Below are 20,971 nucleotides of genomic sequence, written 5' to 3'. Positions count from 1 at the left end.
TCTAGTAGTCTAGCCATGATCTGTGTTTCCAGTGTGGTGATTCTGGCCGTCATTATCGAAAGCACCCCGTGATGCCATTTAGTTAGTAGGCATTCTATTTCTGGGTTCTTGAACCCGAGATTCACTCTACTTACTCATGTTGATAGTGTTTGCTCGTTCCTTTAGGTTATTAGTAACCTTTGCATTAGTCCTCGAGGTCCGTGGTATTTCCTTCTTCCAAATACTATGAACCACTTATGGCAGTAGTTTGTTGGATCAAAAGATCATAACAAGAGTGCTCTCGATGAGTTCTCCATGCTATATTGTGACTCTGCCAGTTCTACCTTTCCGCGTGGATTGTCCGGAAGAAATATGTCGAACTCGTTCGACATGCTAATCCATGCATCCACAACTCAGAAAATCGTATGTTCCTTTGAGTTGTCCCTCTTTAGTTGTCTACTGACCTTCGTCTATCAATTGATAGTCAAGAGTATGCATGCATTCGTTATCGATGCCTATTACTCTTGTGGTCCGTCAAGCCATTCTATCGCGGAATGACTAGGAGAAACAAACTCCAGTACCTCTTCCATATCCAGGATTGGGTCAAAGAAGTCGTACTCCGTAGATCAAAATGCCAATCCAGCTTTTGCTCTGTTCTACCTTGGAGTATTACCATCTTTTATATCGGGATTGTTATAGGAATTGCACACCATCCTATGAACTCTTGGTACAGTGATACTTCTTGCCATCATTGTTCATTCCTCGGTTCCTGTGTTATTGTAACCGGAATGTCGACAAGTGAATCGTGATGTGTGAAATCAATACTCCTAGCAACTTTGTTGCTTGGTAGTTAAATGGACCACAACCTCATTCTTAGCGTGTTGATTATTGAATCGTCACCCTAAGACTGATTGTGCTACCTAGTCCTTGTTCTCGGTGCACTCCTCGATCGATGAGTTAGGATTATTTCAAATCTTCGCTCTATTGATCATATCGTCTTGCCTCAAAAAGCAAGATTGTTCTCGAGCTTACTAACATATCGGTGGTTCGTGATTTTCCGAATATCTTCTCGGAAGTATTACCAGGTTGTCCCCTGACTGTTATGTTGAGCTCGTGATCAAGTTGGTTTCTTGTGAACCACCTTCTCTCCAAGAATCGGTGTTAGATATCCCTGAGATAGTTGGTTAAGCTAGACAACAACTTGGAGAGTTGGAAGATAAAAGCTTGCCTGACTTAGTTCATTCCAAAGGGATATTCTTGTGTAGTGTGTGTTGAAGAAAGATGATATCTTCATCGATTGGTCCCTGTGATCAGTTGCTGGACCTATTGTCTTATCAAAACTTTGATTTGAGTATGGGCTATCCTCAAATCAAGTCAGAACCAACGATGTTCGTAATGTTGTCTTACTCGTGGATTTTCCTCGAGCATACACCATTACATCTTTTGGTCTGATCAATGCTATCACTGTGTTCACTTAATTATGGAATTCCTTTTATATGGAAACCTGGATGAATTGTTGTTGAGCCCATCGACAACATCCTTGTCTTCTCCATAATTTTGCTGAACATTAAGCTAGTGTTGGAAACTTTTGAAAGCTTTTTCTTCATGCTAGCTCATGAAGTACTTGTTTGATGAAAGGAGTGACTTCCTCTTATACACGTGCATTTGGTGAAAGTTGCCGCCGTGAATTTGAGAAAGTTAGTTTTGCTTCCTCTGGAATCATCCCAATCAGTCATGCATACGTGTGAAGTATTCTGTGGTTCGGAGACTTGCAACCTCCATTCTATATGTGTTCCGTAGCACCCCAAGCCACTGACTGATTTGTTCTGGAAAAGGAGTTAAGTGTTAATCCATGGCAATGCACAGGACTCTGATATCCCCGATGATGGTTCCCCACCTGAACTCGGTAGTGTTTAATTATAAGACTACTACATGGCCATGCTTGTCTGGGACAACGTGTTCACATGTTTGTAGCAGAACCAGCTCATGTTTTGGAGCTTACTATCGTAGTTCATTCCCCGAGAATCTCGCAATGTCATCTCGTCGATTTGTGTTGCAAACTTTCGTTTTTCTTCCTAGACTCGATGAGTCTGGAATATCCTGACACCAACCAGATCTGAATCTCAGGCAGATATGATGGTTTGGAACATTTCCCAAGAACTATAATATCGGTCCCTCGGAAACCGGTAAAGTGGATGTCATGGCCAACACACCCTGCCGGGAGACCTAATATTGTAGTATCTTGATTGGAGAAGTTGGCCACCTCCCCATAAGGATTTCGTAGGATTTACCTCCGTAACTGTTCCTTATGGATTCTATTGCTCCCGAAGTCCGACCTTTTTACTTGATGTTCTAGATATCAAACCATATCTATGAATGGGTTACACTAGCACATCAAGAAGAACATTAGAAGCGGAGTGCTAAATGTCTCTCGGTCGATCATCCAGATTTTGGTTCCTTGGCCTTGCTAAGGTGAAATCAGAGAGAGTGTTATCCTCCTTTGCATCTGCATCGTCCATCGCTATTCATCATAGTAGTATGTTGTGTTGTCAGCACCCTTGACATGGATGTTGATAAAACCTTGATGATTGTGGAAATGCTCAAGTTCTTGAGAGCACGCACAAGCGCTACATGTTATCATCGGCACTAACCGGGATTCCTCTCAGTTTCCTCGGCAATGCTATAACCATTCCAATAGTGGAATAACTCTCTATTGTTGAGCCTCTCCTCAGTTACCAGAATCATTCCCAGCATTTGCATTTTGTTCCCAGCTTGCACTGCCAATGTGCCATTCTACCATGGGTCTCTTCCATTTCCGGTGGTAAGCAAATTCATCCATTACGTTGTCTTCAACAAGGTAATCCACATCATCCAAGTCCGAGTATGCCATTCTACCGACCCCCTCCAAACGATCGCTCGAGAATTGCCTTAGGCTGGTTTAAAGAGTTTCAATGATCTCTGAATCAAAGGTAATTCTTTTTGCCACTTAAGGGGATATATCTACGAGTCACCATCCCTAAGGTGCCTCGTTGTGGTATCATGGCAACTCAACTCCTCGCTATGTTGACAATCGATTACCACCTTCTTAAGCGTGAAATTGTTGTCTACCTAGCGAACCCTCGTCATCTGTCTCACTCCATTTCCTCAGATGTATGCTTCGTGTCTCAGCTCAAGAGATGTTGCTACGACTCACTTTGTGAGCTGATCCTAGGTTGATTGATCTTCGAGAAGATAGATTCTTCTAGAGTTTTCCTTTCCTCCTCTCGTCATGCTAGTTGGAGTTCTCAGAGCAAGACGACGGGACAAAGATGGTGATCGAATCAACGCTTTGATGAAGTGCACCCTGGATCGTGAAGATTATACTAGTTTGCGTTCCCCCCTTCACCTTACCCTACGCTTGAATCTCGGGACGAGATTTTGTTTAGAGGAGGTGAGTTGTCACATCCCTGGTCCTGTTATGCACTAGGCTAGACCCTCATGTGTGCATCATGTTTAAATTCAAATGAAATTTGAATTGAGGAATTTTCAAAAGCCTCAGGAAACCTCTAAAAATAACCAACATTTAAATCTTCTCAAATGAGTCCAAGAAAATGTTCCTGTTATTCCATGGAAATATTGGTAAGAGGTAAAATTTAAACTAATATTTTTGGAGTCACGGAGATATTTATTTTGGCCATTTGAATTAATCCAATAACTATTTGCTATAGATTTATATTTAATATATATTAAATATGACTCCAATAATTCTGGAAGTTTGTGAGTGGCTATGTATATATTTTGGCAAGCCACATAAAAACCTACAGAATTTATTAAAATGATTTAGTTGCTAAACTAAATCAAAATAGAGGAAAAAAAATAGAAAACAATAAGTAAAAGGAGGAGCAGAAGAACTACCTGGTGCTCACCTCTCAGCCCACCTGGCCCAGCACGGCCCAGCCCACCACCGCTTCCCCCCCTGTCGTCTTCCTCCCTCGCCAGAAGGACACGGCGCACGCGCCCGAGCTCGCCACGCCACCAGGCTGCCTGCTTGCGTTGCCTGGCCACCGCGACTCCGCGCGTCATCTCCTCGGCGCCGCCCCGACCCCCTGGACCACCTCGCTCTCTCCCTCTCCCTCGTTTCTCTCCTCTGCTTCCTCTCTCTCACTCGCCCAAACGCAGCCGTCGCCGCCCACGAGCTCCCCCACGGCCACAGCCACCCCCTCGCTCCCTCTCCGCATCCCTGAGCTCCGTCCCGACCCCGTGGAGCTACACACATGACGCACGCGACCCCGGGAGGCCAGCAACGTCGCCATCACCGTCGTCTTCCACCTCGGGCTCCGGCCACCATCGTCGTCGATCCGCCGCACGCAGGACGTCCCCGAGCCAGCTAACCATCCCTACGGCACCGCTGTGAGCTCCGCCACCGTTTCCCCCTCTTCCCCTCTTCGTTTGATTGTCGTAGCCGTCGCCCCCTTGATGACCGAAACCCGCCGCCGCCTGTGATCGCCGCCGACGTGCCTCCGGCCACCTAGTGGCCCGGCTGTCGTGCTCAGCTTCCTCCCCGCGCTGCCTAGAGCACGTAGGTGCCTCGCACGAGCCTCCCCGGCCACCGTAGCGTCGACCCCGAGCTCGCCCGAGCTCCGACGACCGCCACGGTCGATGCCGGTGACGACTCCGGCCATCTTAGGCCCAGCCGCTGCCACTACTCGACGCGGACGAGTGCCTGCGTCCCGTAGACGCCCTCCGCCGGCCATTTGGTCGCCGGAGGATGGAAACCGCACCCCTCCGCCGTCTCTGGCTCCGCCGGCGACGAGCCACGGGTCAACTCCGGCGAGTTGACCCAGGTTTGACCTTCCCCGTGTGTCACTGACGTGTGGGCCACCCCCTGACATTTTAGTTAGTATTAGTTTAACACTAATTAACCTAGGTTAGTTAGCTGATTAGTCGCTGACCAGTGGGCCTCGGCCCCACAAACAGTTTAGTTAGAATTAACTTAAGGCTAATTAACTTGGTTAATTAGTTGTGTCACTGACCAGTGGACCCCCTGGTCAGGTTTGACCCGGGGCAGCCCTGTTGACTCTGCTGAGGTCAGCATGACGCCATGCTGACGCAATATTCCTTTTCTAGAATTTAGTTTATTTTATAAATAATCAGGAAATTCCAGAAAATTGTATAAACTTCTAAAATTCATAGAAATTCAACCGTAACTCCAAATTAAATAATTTATATATGAAAAATTATCAGAGAAATTCAAGGAATCCATCTGTACCATTTTCATGCATGTTAGAACAACTTATAGCTGCTGTATAGCACAAATCAATTCAATGGCATTTGAATAATCACATATGGAGTTTGAATTTGAATCTTGTATTCAAACCAACCCCATTTAACTTGTTGCTAGATGCATTAGCCCAAAACACATTCATTTTGCCATGTCATGATCATGCATCATATTGTGCATTGCATTGATTGTGTTCCCTTCTGTGTTGCCGGTATTTGTCCCCTCTCGATAGACGTGATACCGATGATGTGATCGTTGACACTGATGAAGACTCAATGTTATCTTTAGAAGTGCCAGGCAAGCAAAACCCCCTTGTTCATTCCGATAAAATCCCACTCTCTCGCTCCTGCTCTCTTTTACTGCATTAGGACAACAACGACATATTTGTTACTTGCTGCGGTAGCTGAACCCCTTTATCCTTTGCATGACCTGTCATTGCCACAGTAAATAGATGAAACCCACTAGCATGAGTAGGAGTTGTTTGAGCCCTGTTGTGCCTACTCATTCATGCTTGTTTGTCATGCCTGCTACTGCTTAGAGTTGAGTCAGGTCTGATTCATCGGGGATGAATCAGAGGTGTGTGAACATGTCCTACTGTGTGTGAGCTAAGTGTGTGAATACGATTTGGTAAAGGTAGTGGTGAGAGGCCATGTAGGAGTACATGGTGGGTTGTCTCATTGAAGCCATCCTCAGGAACTGAGTTCTGTGTTTTTGATCCATGATTCAGCTACTACCACGCATTGGGCCCGAAACCAATGGACCCTCTCGGCTTCTTAATCACCCTTGTCCTCTGTCCAGGAGTTGCAAATAGTTTCCGGTGTTTGTAGTATGCTGGAGGCCATGCACAACGCTGACCGTAGGGGTGGGCTGTGATGCGGTAGGCACGTGGCACGGTGTACCGGGCGCCCGTTTGGTGTCTCGGGAACCCTGTTCACATCGTTTGGGGCTGTGAGCGAAACTCCGGCCGGATCTCCTCATGGATGGAACCCGAATAGGCGATAAACCTGGACTAGAGACTTGAGTGTTTAGGCAGGCCGTGGCCGACACCCACGTTGGGCTTCCGCTTGAAGGTTGCCGAGTACATGTCGTGTAAACGGCGGTAAGTGGTGAGAGCGTGTGTGAAGAAGTACACCCCTGCAGGGTTAACATCATCTATTCGAATAGCCGTGTCCGCGGAAAAGGACTTCTGGGTTGCTTATATCAGTTCATAGACAAGTGAAAGTGGATACTCTAAAATACGCAAGATAAGCGTGAGTGCTATGGACGGCGTTCTCGTAGGGAGACGGGAGCGGATCCATAGTGGTGTATTGATATGGTGAATATGTGGACTCGTGTGCGCCACCTGAAGAGTTACTTGCAATCATAGTTTAGGTTAGCCACTGAGTCAAAGCTGGCTTGCTGCAGTTAAACTCCACCATCCCCTTTGTTGATAATGATGCATATGTAGTTAGCTCTGATGTAAGTCTTGCTGGGTACATTTGTACTCACGTTTGCCTATTTTATGTTTTTGCAGAGAGACTTCGGTCTCGCTAGTAGTTCCGCGTGGACTTCGACGTTTAGCTTGATACCTCAGCTATGATCTTGTGCCCTCGGCAGGATCTGATAGATAGTCAGGCTTCTCAGCCTTTTTCATTTATAGATGTCTGTACTCAGACATGATAGCTTCCGCTTGTGCTTTGACTTGTATGCTCTGATTGTTGGGTCATGAGACCCATGTTTGTAATATCTCGCTCCTCGGAGCCTAATGAATAAATTACTTGAGTCGTAGAGTCATGTTGTGATGCCATGTTGTATTTGCACATATCGAGCATATTGTGTGTATGTTATTGAAATGCTTGGTATGTGTGGGATCTGACCATCTAGTTGTTTATCTTTAGTAGCCTCTCTTACCGGGAAATGTCTCCTAGTGTTTCCACTGAGCCATGGTAGCTTGCTACTGCTCCAGAACACTTAGGCTGGCCGGCATGTGTCCTTCTTCGTTCCTGTCTCTATCCCTTCGGGGAAATGTCACGCGATGAATACCGGAGTCCTGTTAGCCCGCTACAGCCCGGTTCACCGGAGTCCTTTTAGCCCAGTGCTACAGCCTGGGTTCACTCGCTGATGACCGACATGTTCGATGCTGGGTCATGGATGCCTGTCCCTGTAAGTTTGTGCCACTTTGGGTTTACGACTAGCCATGTCAGCCCGGGCTCCTTATCATATGGATGCTAGCGACACTGTCATATACGTGTGCCAAAAGGCACAAACGGTCCCGGGCAAAGGTAAGGCGACACCCGTGGGAATACCGTGCGTCAGGCCGCAAAGTGATATGAGGTGTTACATGCTAGATCGATGTGGCATTGAGTCGGGGTCCTGACAATGTCCCTCTTCGCTACGGTGGTGGCTAGCCCTATTTATAGAGGCCCTTGTCCTCTTCCCAAATGTAGGCGGGAAGGGATCCAACACCGGCCAAATTCGAAGGGAGACAACTAGTACTAGTTTTCCTAACAAAAAGTGGTCTTCGCCTGCCAAAGGCTCTGGTGGTGACGCCGTCCTCAGCTCCATGGTGACCTCCGTCCTACCGTCCTGCTCGTCTTGGTCTTGTTGCACTGATATGGAAACCTTTGCCTGCTGCCTCGGGACTCCTCGCCTGCGCCTGTCCCTTTAGCACCAAAGAGGAAACGAGGACACTATGCACGCTGGCGCCCGCTTGGTATCCGCCTGGCCTTAGTCGTCATGGCTTGCATCACAGGGACCTCACGAGGTGGCCCCCGCCTTGATCTCTTCATGAACCACAAGTGTCGGGGATCTATCATAGCCTTTTCGATAAGTAAGAGTGTCGAACCCAACGAGGAGCAAAAGGAAATGATAAGCGGTTTTCAGCAAGGTATTTTCTGCAAGCACTAAAATTATCGATAACTGATTGTTTTGTGATAAGGTAATTGGTAACGGGTAACAAATAGTAAAAGTAAATAAGGTGCAGCAAGATGGCCCAATACTTTTTGTAGCAAAGGACAATCCTGGACAAACTCTTATATAAAGCAAAGCGCTCCCGAGGACACATGGGAATTATCGTCAAGCGAGTTTTCATCACGTTCATATGATTCGCGTTCGGTACTTTGATAATTTGATATGTGGGTGGACCGGTGCTTGGGTACTGCCCTTACTTGGGCAAGCATCCGCAACTACAACAGAAGTATTAAGGTAAACCTAACCATAGCATGAAACATATGGATCCAAATCAGCCCCTTACGAAGCAACGCATAAACTAGGGTTTAAGCTTCTGTCACTCTAGCAACCCATCATCTTCTTATTACTTCCCAATGCCTCCCTCTAGGCCCAAACAATGGTGAAGTGTCATGTAGTCGATGTTCACATGACACCACTAGAGGGATGACAACATACATCTCATCAAAATATCGAGCGAATACCAAATTCACATGACTACTTATAGCAAGACTTCTCCCATGTCCTCAGGAACAAACGTAACTACTCACAAAGCATATTCATGTTCATAATCAGAGGGGTATTAATTTGCATAATGGATCTGAATATATGATCTTCCACCAAGTAAACCAACTAGCATCAACTACAAGGAGTAATCAACACTACTAGCAACCCACAGGTACCAATCTGAGGTTTGGATACAAAGATTGGATACAGGAGATGAACTAGGATTTGAGATGAGATGGTGCTGATGAAGATGTTGATGGAGATTGACCCCCTCCCGATGAGAGGATCGTTGGTGATGACGATGGTGATGATTTTCACCTCCCGGAGGGAAGTTTCCCTGGCAGAACAGCTCAGCCGGAGCCCTAGATTGGTTCCGCCAAGGTTCCGCCTCGTGGCGGCGGAGTTCCGTCCCGTGAGCTTGCTTCTGATTGTTTTTCTGGACGAAAGACTCCATATAGCCAAAGATGGGCATCAGAGGGCCACCAGGGGGCCCACAAGATAGGGGGGCGCGCCCCACCCTCGTGGACGGTGGGTGGCCCCCCTCTGGTACTTCTTTCGCCCAATATTTTTTATATATTCTGAAAATAATTCCCGTGGAGTTTCAGGACTTTTGGAGATGTGCAGAATAGGTCTCTAATATTTGCTCCTTTTCCAGCCCAGAATTCTAGCTGCCGGCATTCCCCCTCTTCATGTAAACCTTGTAAAATAAGAGAGAATAGGCATAAGTATTGTGACATAATGTGTAATAACAGCCCATAATGCAATAAATATCGATATAAAAGCATGATGCAAAATGGACGTATTAACTCCCCCAAGCTTAGACCTCGCTTATCCTCAAGCGAAAGACGAAATCGAAAAATATGTCCACATGTTTAGAGATAGAGGTGTTGATAAAAATAAAATACGGACATGAGGGCATCATGATCATTCTTAGAACAGCAACATATATATATATATATATATTGGCATATGATCTCCTATGCTAAAGTAACAATTCATTCACATACTCAGGTATGAATCAGAAACTTCATTGAAATCCAACAAACTATAATATCAGTCATTGAAGCAATTGCAATTTATCATAACATAGGAAAGAGTCAATATAAGAGCTTCTCAGTAAGTCCACATACTCAACCATCATTTCGTCTTTCACAATTTCTAACACTCGCGAGATATTTATGGTTATGAAGTTTTAATCGGACACAGAAAGATAGGGGCTTGTAGTTTTGCCTCCCAACTTTTTACCTCAAGGGTAATGTCAACAATAATAGTTCATGAAAACCCACATCCAATTAGCCATATATATCAGGATCTTTCCAATACATTGTGCTTGCCAAAGGATAAAATGTAAAAAGGAAAGGTGAAGATCACCGTGACTCTTACATGAAGTAAAAGACAAAAATAAAAGATAGGCCCTTTGCAGAGGGAAGCAGAGGCGGTCATGTGCTTTTATGGTTGGATGCACGAAATCTTAATGCAAAAGAATGTCACTTTATATTGCCACTTGTGATATGGACCTTTATTATGCAGTTCGTCGCTTTTATTTCTTCCACATCAAAAGATCGTATAAAGCTTATTTTCTCCACACTAATAAATCATACATATTTAGAGAGTAATTTTTATTGCTTGCAACGATGATAACTTACTTGAAGGATCTTACTCAATCCATAGGTAGATATGGTGGACTCTCATGGCAACACTAGGTTTAGGGATATTTGGAAGCACAAGTAGTATCTCTACTTGGTGCAAAGAATTTGGCTAGCATGAGACGGGAAGGCAAGCTCAACATGTTGGATGATCCATAACAATATAATTTATCTTAGATGTAAGAAAACATAACACATTACGTTGTCTTCCTTGTCTAACGTCAACTCTTTAGCATATCATACTTTAATGAGTGCTCACAATCATAAAAGATGTCCAAGATAGTATATTTATATGTGAAAACCTCTCTTTATATGTTACTTCCTATTAATTGCAACGATGACCAAAACTATGTTTGTTAACTCTCAACAACTTTTATTCATCATACTCTTTCTATGTGAAGTCATTACTCTCCATAAGATCCATATGATATCTTTATTTCTTTTTATTTTATTCTATTCCCTCAAGGTCATAGCAAAATAATCAAGCCCTCGACTCAACACTAATCTTTATTATATATAGCTCACGGACTCGATTACATAGAAGGATCATAAAGCAAAACTCAAAACTAGATCATACTGAAACTTTATTCTACTAGATCAAGATATTACCAAAAGGATCAAACTAAGAAAAATGGTAAAGATAAAAGTGATGGTGATACAATACCGGGGCACTCCCCCAAGCTTGGCAGTTGCCAAGGGGAGTGCCCATACCCATGTGTTTATGTTTCCTTCCTTGGAGGTGGTGATGATGGAGTTGTTGGTGATGTAGGCTTGTCGTCCATCTTCCAAGGCATAGGCTCACCATCATAGAAGGATGATCGAGTCTCCGGGATCCTCAAATCTGCAACCAAACTCATCCTCTTGAATCTATATTCATACTCACAGTTTTGGTTTTGCAGGTCATAGATCTCGGCTTGGAGGCGCTCGATTTTCTCGTGAAGCTTGAAGATGGCCTCCCCAATGTCCTTGTCATCCAGCTTGTGGTTGTTCATGAACTCCATGATCATTATATGATTGGATTCGAGTCCACCTTCCACCATCTCCTGGCACTTGAAAACTTGTTGCTCCATTGCCTCGAGCCTTGTCTCCATGCTTCCGGTCCTCCTTGGTCCCTCAACATCATGGATGTGTAGCAACTCCTCACGCATCTCAATGGTTTGAGGGTGTTGCAGCACCTCCACGAGGTAGGGGTTGATGACCTTCTCGAAGAACTTGTCCTTGGGGGCACTTGAAGATGCCATGGCGATCTAGATCTGTCAGAAAAACAGCTCGAAACAAAGACAGAAGATATTTGCGTGATACGGTGGTCAAAACCTTCAGGAGATTATATAATGAATTTGTAGCGACCCGACCTGAATGGATCAAGTCTCTATGCTTAAGTGTCATCCCTGGATCGGTATACTGACACACATAATACTCGAGGATTTATAACAGAGGTAAATCACATGTATAAAATAACGTAAATACTATTACCTCAATCCAAATAGCGGAAGTAACAACAAGGTTGTGGATTCCCATCAACACCAACGGCAAAGTTGAGTGTAGAAATCGTAACCCTAATGTATCACTTACTCGTCGTAAGATTCCTGCAACATGAGACGTTGCAGCCACAAAGGGTCAGTACATTGAATGTACTGGCAAATTCACACCATAGGATAATGATGAACAAAGGCTATCACTACATGCATATTTGGTTATAATGTTTTTGCAAAAAGCCACTTTTTCCCTACTGCAAAGGAATATATTTTATTTAACTACAAAGTTCGTTAAAAGAATATTCAGAAGGTTCCTCCAACTCAATCCCAAAATAATAATCATTAACCCCCATCAAATTAATTAAATAAAGTGTTGAGCTCAACCTGATAATTCAAGAACCAGATACTCAAGATGTCCATAACCAGGGACACGGCTAACCATGATTAGTTTGTACACTCTGCAGAGGTTTGCACACTTTACCCCACAAGACCCGATCTCCTCCGTTGGATTTCTCGCACTACCGGGTGTTTGAGAAACGGATGACCGAGACACAGTCTTTCAGAAGCATTAACTCTCTAATCCGGATAGACTATACCACCTACAACCCACTACCTACTACTCTATCTCTTCAAGAGCTTCACACAACTTACTCAACTATGCTAGAGCCCATAATAGCTCGTGGCTGCACACGGAAGTTTCTAGCATGAAATAATCTTATGATCCCTTTGAGCCTGGGTGGCATTCCATAGGGTGATCACACGGGTACTTCGGGATCCCCTTGGGCAAACATTGGGTTCTCCAGGTGCCCGGCAAAACACTGGGTGCTCCAGGGTGCCCCAACCAATCCACCCAGATGTATATTAAAGTAGCCACCTTAAGTTAACCATTAAATAATAACTCTCACATCTGTCATGAATTCTCTCAAACCAATCCACGTCTACAAGCATAGCATAGCAATATGAGCATAACGTAAAAGTAACTCCCAGGGTTTGAATGCAGGGCAATAGGTTTCTACTTCATCAACTACTTCCCGATACCCACATATTATCAATTCCTAACCATGCAATGTTTGAGGATGAAACTAATGCATAAAAACTGGGTATGGAAGGGATATGATCAAATGTGAACTTGCCGGCAATGTTGATGAAGATGATTCACACTCAAAACTCTTGATAGTTCTACTCCTCACACTCCGGTCAATCTATCGTAAGCAAGCAATAGTAACCACACATAAGCAATCACTCAAAAGATCAGAAAGAATGAAGAAGACAATTCGGAAACCATCAAAACCAAGCAAATAACTCTTGCAACATAAAACAATTTCTAATAGTACCAAAATTATGTGAGTTTGGCCTTACCGGAAAGTTTAGGTCAAGAGCTTCGATTTGCAAAAAGAATCAACTAAAATGGAGCTACGAAACTCAAGTTACGATCAAAAGAAGATTCAAATTCAAATCTATTTGAATTCAAATTTTAAAACTTTCAAAAATATGTTTAAGTTCTTTATCTGGATAGAGGATATCATAATGAAGAAGTGGGCATTGGTTTCGTTGAATTTGGACTAACGAGCAAAAAGTTACGAGCGTTGCAAGATTAGGGACTAATTTATAAAAATAATAATTACGAATAGGTCCCTGATGTAAATAAACAGAAAACGAAAAGACTAAATAACGAACGTTCTTTTATAAGACCTAAACAGCAAATGTTCTCTAAATAAATAAACCTAAACAAAAACCGTTTTTATAACAAAAACGATCTAGGGTTTTTTTAAGAACCGAACTAAACCGAGAATAAACCGGGGTGGTCACCGGTTCGGCCGGCTGCAGATCGGATTAGGCGACGGCGGACGACGGCAGCAGTGACGTCCAGCAGCGGCGGTGGCGGTCGGCGATGGCGCAGCAGGTGAGGCGGCGCGGGGCAGGACGATGCGGTGCGGGCGGCGGCAGGCGACGCGGCAGAGCAGCGACGCGGTGCGGCGAAGCAAAGCGGCAGCGGCGACGAGCAGCAAGCAGCGGCGGGAGGCGGCGGTTGCGGGGAGAGGAGAGAGAGGGAGGGGCCCGGGGCGCCCGAATTTATAGGAGGGGGCGACGACGGCTTGGGGAAGGGGCCAAGGAGAGGGAGGACTCCGACGGTGGTACGGCGGCGTCGGTGGCGTGTGGGGCTCCCGTCGGGAGGTCGGGGGCGATGCTACCGGGCTGGCTGGGCCGCGGCCTGGCTGGGTGCTGGGCCGGCCCAGTCGGCATAGTTCTTTTTTTGTATAAACACATATTAACACACACAATTAAAAACAATAAAACAAAATAAATAGAAACATTATATAGGCATATAATATATCAAAATTTTCAGAAAACAATTTTCTACAATGTGAACATTTTTATAAATTTAAATAAAATCTACAAAAATTCGAATAAATCAAACAATGCTACTGATACAATAAAACCCACTAAAAATCATTTTAAAAAATACCAAAATGATTTCAAATTAATTTCTCTCCAATTTTCTATTGTAGGGAATCATGTTACCCTATTTTCCGTATATTCTATTTTTGGAGAAAATTAATTTGAATAAAACCCAAATAACTCCAAATTGAAAATAATTTCCAAAAGGACTTTGAATTTGATCCTTTTAACTTCCAACTCATATTTCATATGTTTTGAAGAAGTCATTTTATCTTCTCTCATGAAAATCATTGAGTTGCTTAAAGTTCTGAATTTGAAATATTTTGAAATGAAATTCAAATCTTTTCAAAACCCTTTATCATTTATTTAAATGGAAAAAGTCATATCATCTTCTCTCTAGGGTTTTGTATTTGAAAAGAATTTGAATTCACGGGGATCAATATGCAGAATGAAAGTTTGGGCAAGTCCTTTTATTCCCTCTCATTTAACTTTAAAAAAGTATCGAATTCACTCACTTTTAGTCAATCAATCACTTAACAAACAAACAATCAATTCAAATCTATCTATTTATTCCAAAATTTAGAATTTTGGGATGTTACAGAGTTTTTGCTGACCAAAAGAAGTATCGAGCAAGAAAATGGAGTCCGAAGGGCACACGAGGTGCCCACGAGGCAGGGGGCGCGCCCAGGGGGTAGGGCGCGCCCTCCACCCTCGTGGGCGCCTCGTGTCCTTCCCGGACTACTTCTTGTTTTCCTATTTTCTTAAATATTCAAAAACGGAGAAAAATTGCTATTAGAACTGTTTTGGAGTCGGTTTACTTACCGTACCTCATACCTATTCCTTTTCGGAGTCTGAAACGTTCTGGAAAGTGTCCCTTATGTATTCCTCTGGGGTTACGGTTTCAATAAAATTAGTTTCAGCATTTATGGGATTACCTGAGATATAATGTTTGATTCTTTGACTGTTCACCACCCTAGGATTTGTGCCTTCGAAGTTGTTGATTTTTATGGCACCGGAACGATAGACCTCCTCGATGACGTAAGGACCTTCCCATTTAGAGAGGAGTTTTCTTGCAAAAAATCTTAAACGAGATTTGTATAACAACACATAATCACCTACATTAAACTCACGTTTTTGCATCCTTTTGTCATGCCATCTTTTAACTTTTTTTTAAACAGTTTGGCATTCTCATAGGCCTGGGTTCTCCATTCATCAAGTGAGCTAATGTCAAAAAGCCTCTTCTCACCGGAAAGTTTGAAATCATAATTGAGATCTTTAATAGCCCAATATGCCTTATGTTCTAATTCGAGAGGTAAGTGACATGCTTTACCATAAACCATTTTATATGGAGACATACCCATAGGATTTTTATATGCAGTTATGTAAGCCCATAATGCATCATCAAGTTTTTTGGACCAATTCTTTCTGGATCTATTAACAGTCTTTTGCAAAATTAATTTAAGCTCTCTATTGCTCAGTTCTACTTGACCACTAGACTGTGGGTGATATGGAGATGCAATTCTATGATTAACATCATACTTAGCAAGCATTTTACGGAAGGCACCATGAATAAAATGTGAACCACCATCACTCATTAAGTATCTAGGGACTCCAAACCTCGGAAAAATAACTTCTTTAAGCATCTTAATAGAGGTGTTATGATCAACACTACTAGTTGGAATAGCTTCTACCCACTTAGTAATGTAATCAACAGCAACTAAAATATGTGTATACCCATTAGAGGAAGGAAATGGTCCCATATAATCAAAGCCCCAAACATCAAATGGTTCAATAACAAGTGAATAATTCGTAGGCATTTCTTGACGTCTACTAATATTACCAATTCTCTGACATTCATCACAAGACAAAACAAACTTACGGGCATCCTTGAAGAGAGTAGGCCAATAAAAACCGGATTGCAATACCTTATGTGCAGTTCTATCTCCATTATGGTGTCCTCCATAAGCCTCGGAGTGGCACTTGCGTAGGATCTGTTCCTGTTCATACTCAGGTACACAACGTCTAATAACACCATCTACTCCTTCTTTATAAATATGTGGGTCGTCCCAGAAGTAATGTCTTAAATCATAGAAGAACTTTTTTTGCTGGTATGTGAAACTAGGTGGTATAAATTTAGCAACATTGTAATTAGCATAATTAGCATACCATGGGGCAGTACGAGAGGCATTTGTGACAACTAATTGTTCATCAAGAAAGCTATCATCAATAGGTAGTGGGTCATCAAGAACATTCTCTAACCTAGACAAGTTGTCTGCAACGGGGTTCTCAGCTCCCTTTCTATCAATAATATGCAAATCAAATTCTTGAAGCAAGAGAACCCATCTAATAAGTCTACGTTTAGCATCTTCCTTTTCCATAAGATATTTAATAGCAGCATGATCAGTGTGAACAGTTACCTTAGAATCAACAATATAAGGTCTGAACTTATCACAAGCAAATACAGCTGCTAAAATTATTTTTTAGTAGTAGCATAATTTCTTTGGGCACTGTCTAGAGTTTTACTAGCCTATTGAATAACATTTAATTTCTTATCAACTCGTTGTCCTAGAACAGCCCCTACAGCATAATCACTAGCATCACACATAATTTTAAATGGTAAATTCCAAAAAGGAGGCTGAACAATAGGTGCAGAAATCAAAGCTTTCTTAAGTATTACAAATGCTTTTACACAATCATCATCAAAGACAAAAGGGACATCTTTTTGTAAGAGATTAGTTGGAGGCCGATAAATTTTAGAAAAGTCCTTAATGAACCTCCTATAAAAACCGACATGACCAAGGAAACTTCTTATACCTTTAATGTCCTTAGGACACGACATCTTTTCAATAGCATCAACCTTAGCTTTATCAACTTCAATACCTCTTTCAGAAATTTTATGCCCCAAGACAATACCTTCATTAACCATAAAGTGGCACTTTTCCCAATTCAAGACAAGATTAGTTTCTTCACATCTCTGCAAAACTTGATAAAGGTTTCTTAAGCAATTATCAAAAGAAGTTCCATAAACAGAAAAGCCATCCATGAATACCTCAACAATCTTTTCACAGAAGTCATAGAATATAGCTGTCATACATCTTTGAAAGGTAGCAAGTGCATTGCATAAACCAAAAGGCATACGTCTATAAGCAAAGGTACCAAAAGGGCAAGTAAAAGTTGTCTTTTCTTGATCCTCTTTTGACACAGGTATTTGAGAGAAACCAGAATAACCATCTAGGAAGCAAAAATGTGTATGTTTGCATAATCTTTCTAGCATTTGATCAATAAAAGGTAATGGGTAATGATCCTTTTTAGTAGTTTATTTAATTTGCGGAAATCAATTACCATTCTATAACATGTAACAATTCTTTGTGGGATAAATTCATCTTTATCATTAGGAACAAAAGTTATACGTCCCTTCTTAGGGACACAATGGACAGGACTTACCCACTGACTATCAGCAATGGGATAAATTATACCTGCCTCCAGAAGCTTTAGTATTTCTTTTCTTACCACTTCCTTCATCTTAGGATTTAACCGTCATTGGTGATCAACAACCGGTTTAGCGTCCCTCTCCAATTTTATTTTGTGCTGGCATAAAGTGGGACTAATGCCCTTAAGATCGTCAAGAGTATATCCAATAGCATCACGGTGCTTCTTCAGAGTTTTCAATAATTTCTTTTCTTCATGCTCTGAAAGGTTAGCACTAATAATAACAGGATATATCTCTTTCTCATCAAGATAAGCATATTTAAGAGTATCAGGTAAAGGTTTAAGCTCAAACACGAGATCACCCTTGGGTGGAGGAGGATCCCCTAGGATTTCAACAGACAAGTTGTGTTTCAAAATAGGTCCCTGTTTAAAGAATACTTCATCTATTTCCCTTCTTTCATTCATAAACATATCATTTTCATGGTCTAGCAAATATTGTTCTAAAGGATCACTAGGAGGCATGGCAATAGAGGCAAGACCAATAAGTTCATCTTTACTAGGCAATTCTTTATCATGGGATTGTCTACAAAATTTAGCAAAATCAAACTCATGAGACATATCCCCTAAACCCATAGAAACAATATCCTTATTGAAGTCTATCTTAGCATTAACAGTATTCAAGAAGGGTCTACCAAATATAATGGGACAAAAGTCATCTCGTGGAGAACCAAGAACAAGAAAACCAGCAGGATATTTAACTTTCCCACACAAGACTTCAACATCTCTAACAATCCCAACTGGTGAAATAGTATCTCTATTGGCAAGCTTAATAGTAACATCAATCTCTTCTATCTCAGCAGGTGCAATATCATGCATAATTTCTTTGTATAAGGAATGAGGTATTACACTTGCACTAGCACCCATATCACATAAGCCATGATAGCAATGATCTCCTATTTTAACAGAAATAACAGGCATGCCTACAACAGGTCTATGTTTATTTTTAGTATCTGGTCTAGCAATTCTAGCAGATTCATCGCAGAAGTAAATAACATGCCCATCAATATTATCAACCAAGAGATCTTTAACCATAGCAACACTAGGTACAACTTTAATTTGATCAGGGGGTTTAGGTGTCTTGATATTACTTTTGTTAACCATAGTTGAAGCTTTAGCATGATCCTTTATTCTAACAGGGAAAGGTGGTTTCTCAATATAAGCAGTAGGAACAATAGGATCATTATAAGTGATAGTCTTTTCTTCAACTTTAATAGGTGCAACTACTTTTACTTCAATCTGAGGATTATATTTAAACCACTTCTCCTTAGGGAGATCAACATGAGTAGCGAAGGATTCACAGAAAGAAGCTACTATCTCAGAGTCAAGTCCATATTTAGTGCTAAATTCACGGAAAGCATCGGTATCCATAAAAGATTTAACACAATGAAACTTACGTGTTATACCTGACTCCTTACCTTTGTCGAGGTTCCAATCTTCAGAGTTGCATTTAATTCTTTCCAATAAATCCCATTTGAATTCAATAGTCTTCCTCATAAAAGATCATGTACAAGAAGTATCGAGCATGGAGCAATTACTGAGAGAAAGCCAAGCATATTTTTTTTGAATAGTCATGTCTTTTTCGAGCTCGTGATTGGGGCATGAATATAACATTGACTTAAGCCTCCCCGAAGCTTGAGCGATGCTTTCTATTTTGCGAGGCCAAAAATTATATATATAATTACGATCACGATGAACAATATGCATAGGATAAAACTTCTGATGAAATTCCAATTTCAATCGTTCATAGTTCCATGATCCAATATCATCACATAGCCTAAACCATGTAAATGCATCTTCCTTCAAAGATAAAGGGAAGACATTCTTCTTGATAACATCCTCGGGCATACCTGCAAGCTTAAATAATCCACAAACTTCATCCACATAGATTAGGTGCAAATCGGGATGCAATGTTCCGTCACCTGTGAAAGGATTAGCTAGCAGTTTCTCTATCATACCCGAAGTAATTTCAAAGTAAACATTTTTCAGTAGGTTCAGTAGGTTGAGGAGCAACTCTTTGCTCTACTGGTCGGGGTGAAGAAACCCCGAACAAGCCCCTCAAAGGATTATGTTCCATAGTAACAAGTGACAATAAATTTTAGCACACTATATAAATTTTCCTTACCAAATTCCACCTACCAAAGGAGCTTCACTCCTCGGCAACGGCGCCAGAAAAGAGTTTTGATGACCCACAAATGTAGGGTATCTATCGTAGCCTTTTCGATAAGAGTGTTGAACCCAACGAGGAGCAGAAGGAAATGATAAGCGGTTTTCAGCAAGGTATTTTCTGCAAGCACTGAAATTATCGGTAACAGATTGTTTTGTGATAAGGTAATTGGTAACGGGTAACAAATAGTAAAAGTAAATAAGGTGCAGCAAGATGGTCCAATACTTTTTGTAGCAAACGACAAGCCTGGACAAACTCTTATATAAAGCAAAGCGCTCCCGAGGACACATGGGAATTATCGTCAACCTAGTTTTCATCACGTTCATATGATTCGCGTTCGGTACCTTGATAATTTGATATGTGGGTGGACCGGTGCTTTGGTACTGCCCTTACTTGGACAAGCATCCCACTTATGATTAACCCCTATTGCAAGCATCCGCAACTACAACAGAAGTATTAAGGTAAACCTAACCATAGCATGAAACATATGGATCCAAATCAGCCCCTTACGAAGCAACGCATAAACTAGGGTTTAAGCTTCTGTCACTCTAGCAACCCATCATCTTCTTATTACTTCCCAATGCATCCCTCTAGTCCCAAACAATGGTGAAGTGTCATGTAGTCGATGTTCACATGACACCACTAGAGGGATGACAACATACATCTCATCAAAATATCGAATGAATACCAAATTCACATGACTACTTATAGCAAGACTTCTCCCATGTCCTCAGGAACAAACGTAACTACTCACAAAGCATATTCATGTTCATAATCAGAGGGGTATTAATTTGCATAATGGATCTGAACATAGGATCTTCCACCAAGTTATTAAACCAACTAGCATCAACTACAAGGAGTAATCAACACTACTAGCAACCCACAGGTACCAATCTGAGGTTTGGATACAAAGACTGGATACAAGAGATGAACTAGGATTTGAGATGATATGGTGTTGATGAAGATGTTGATGGAGATTGACCCCCTCCCGATGAGAGGATCGTTGGTGATGACGATGGTGATGATTTCCCCTTTCCGGAGGGTTGTTTCCCTGGCAGAACAGCTCCGCCAGAGCCCTAGATTGGTTCCACCAAGGTTCCACCTCGTGGCAGTGGAGTTTCGTCCC

Source organism: Triticum aestivum, chromosome 3A (genome assembly GCF_018294505.1).
Source record: "Triticum aestivum cultivar Chinese Spring chromosome 3A, IWGSC CS RefSeq v2.1, whole genome shotgun sequence".
Taxonomy (NCBI): Eukaryota; Viridiplantae; Streptophyta; class Magnoliopsida; order Poales; family Poaceae; genus Triticum; species Triticum aestivum.
The sequence above is the reverse complement of the archived record's forward strand: the minus strand, read 5'-3'. Positions refer to the sequence as shown.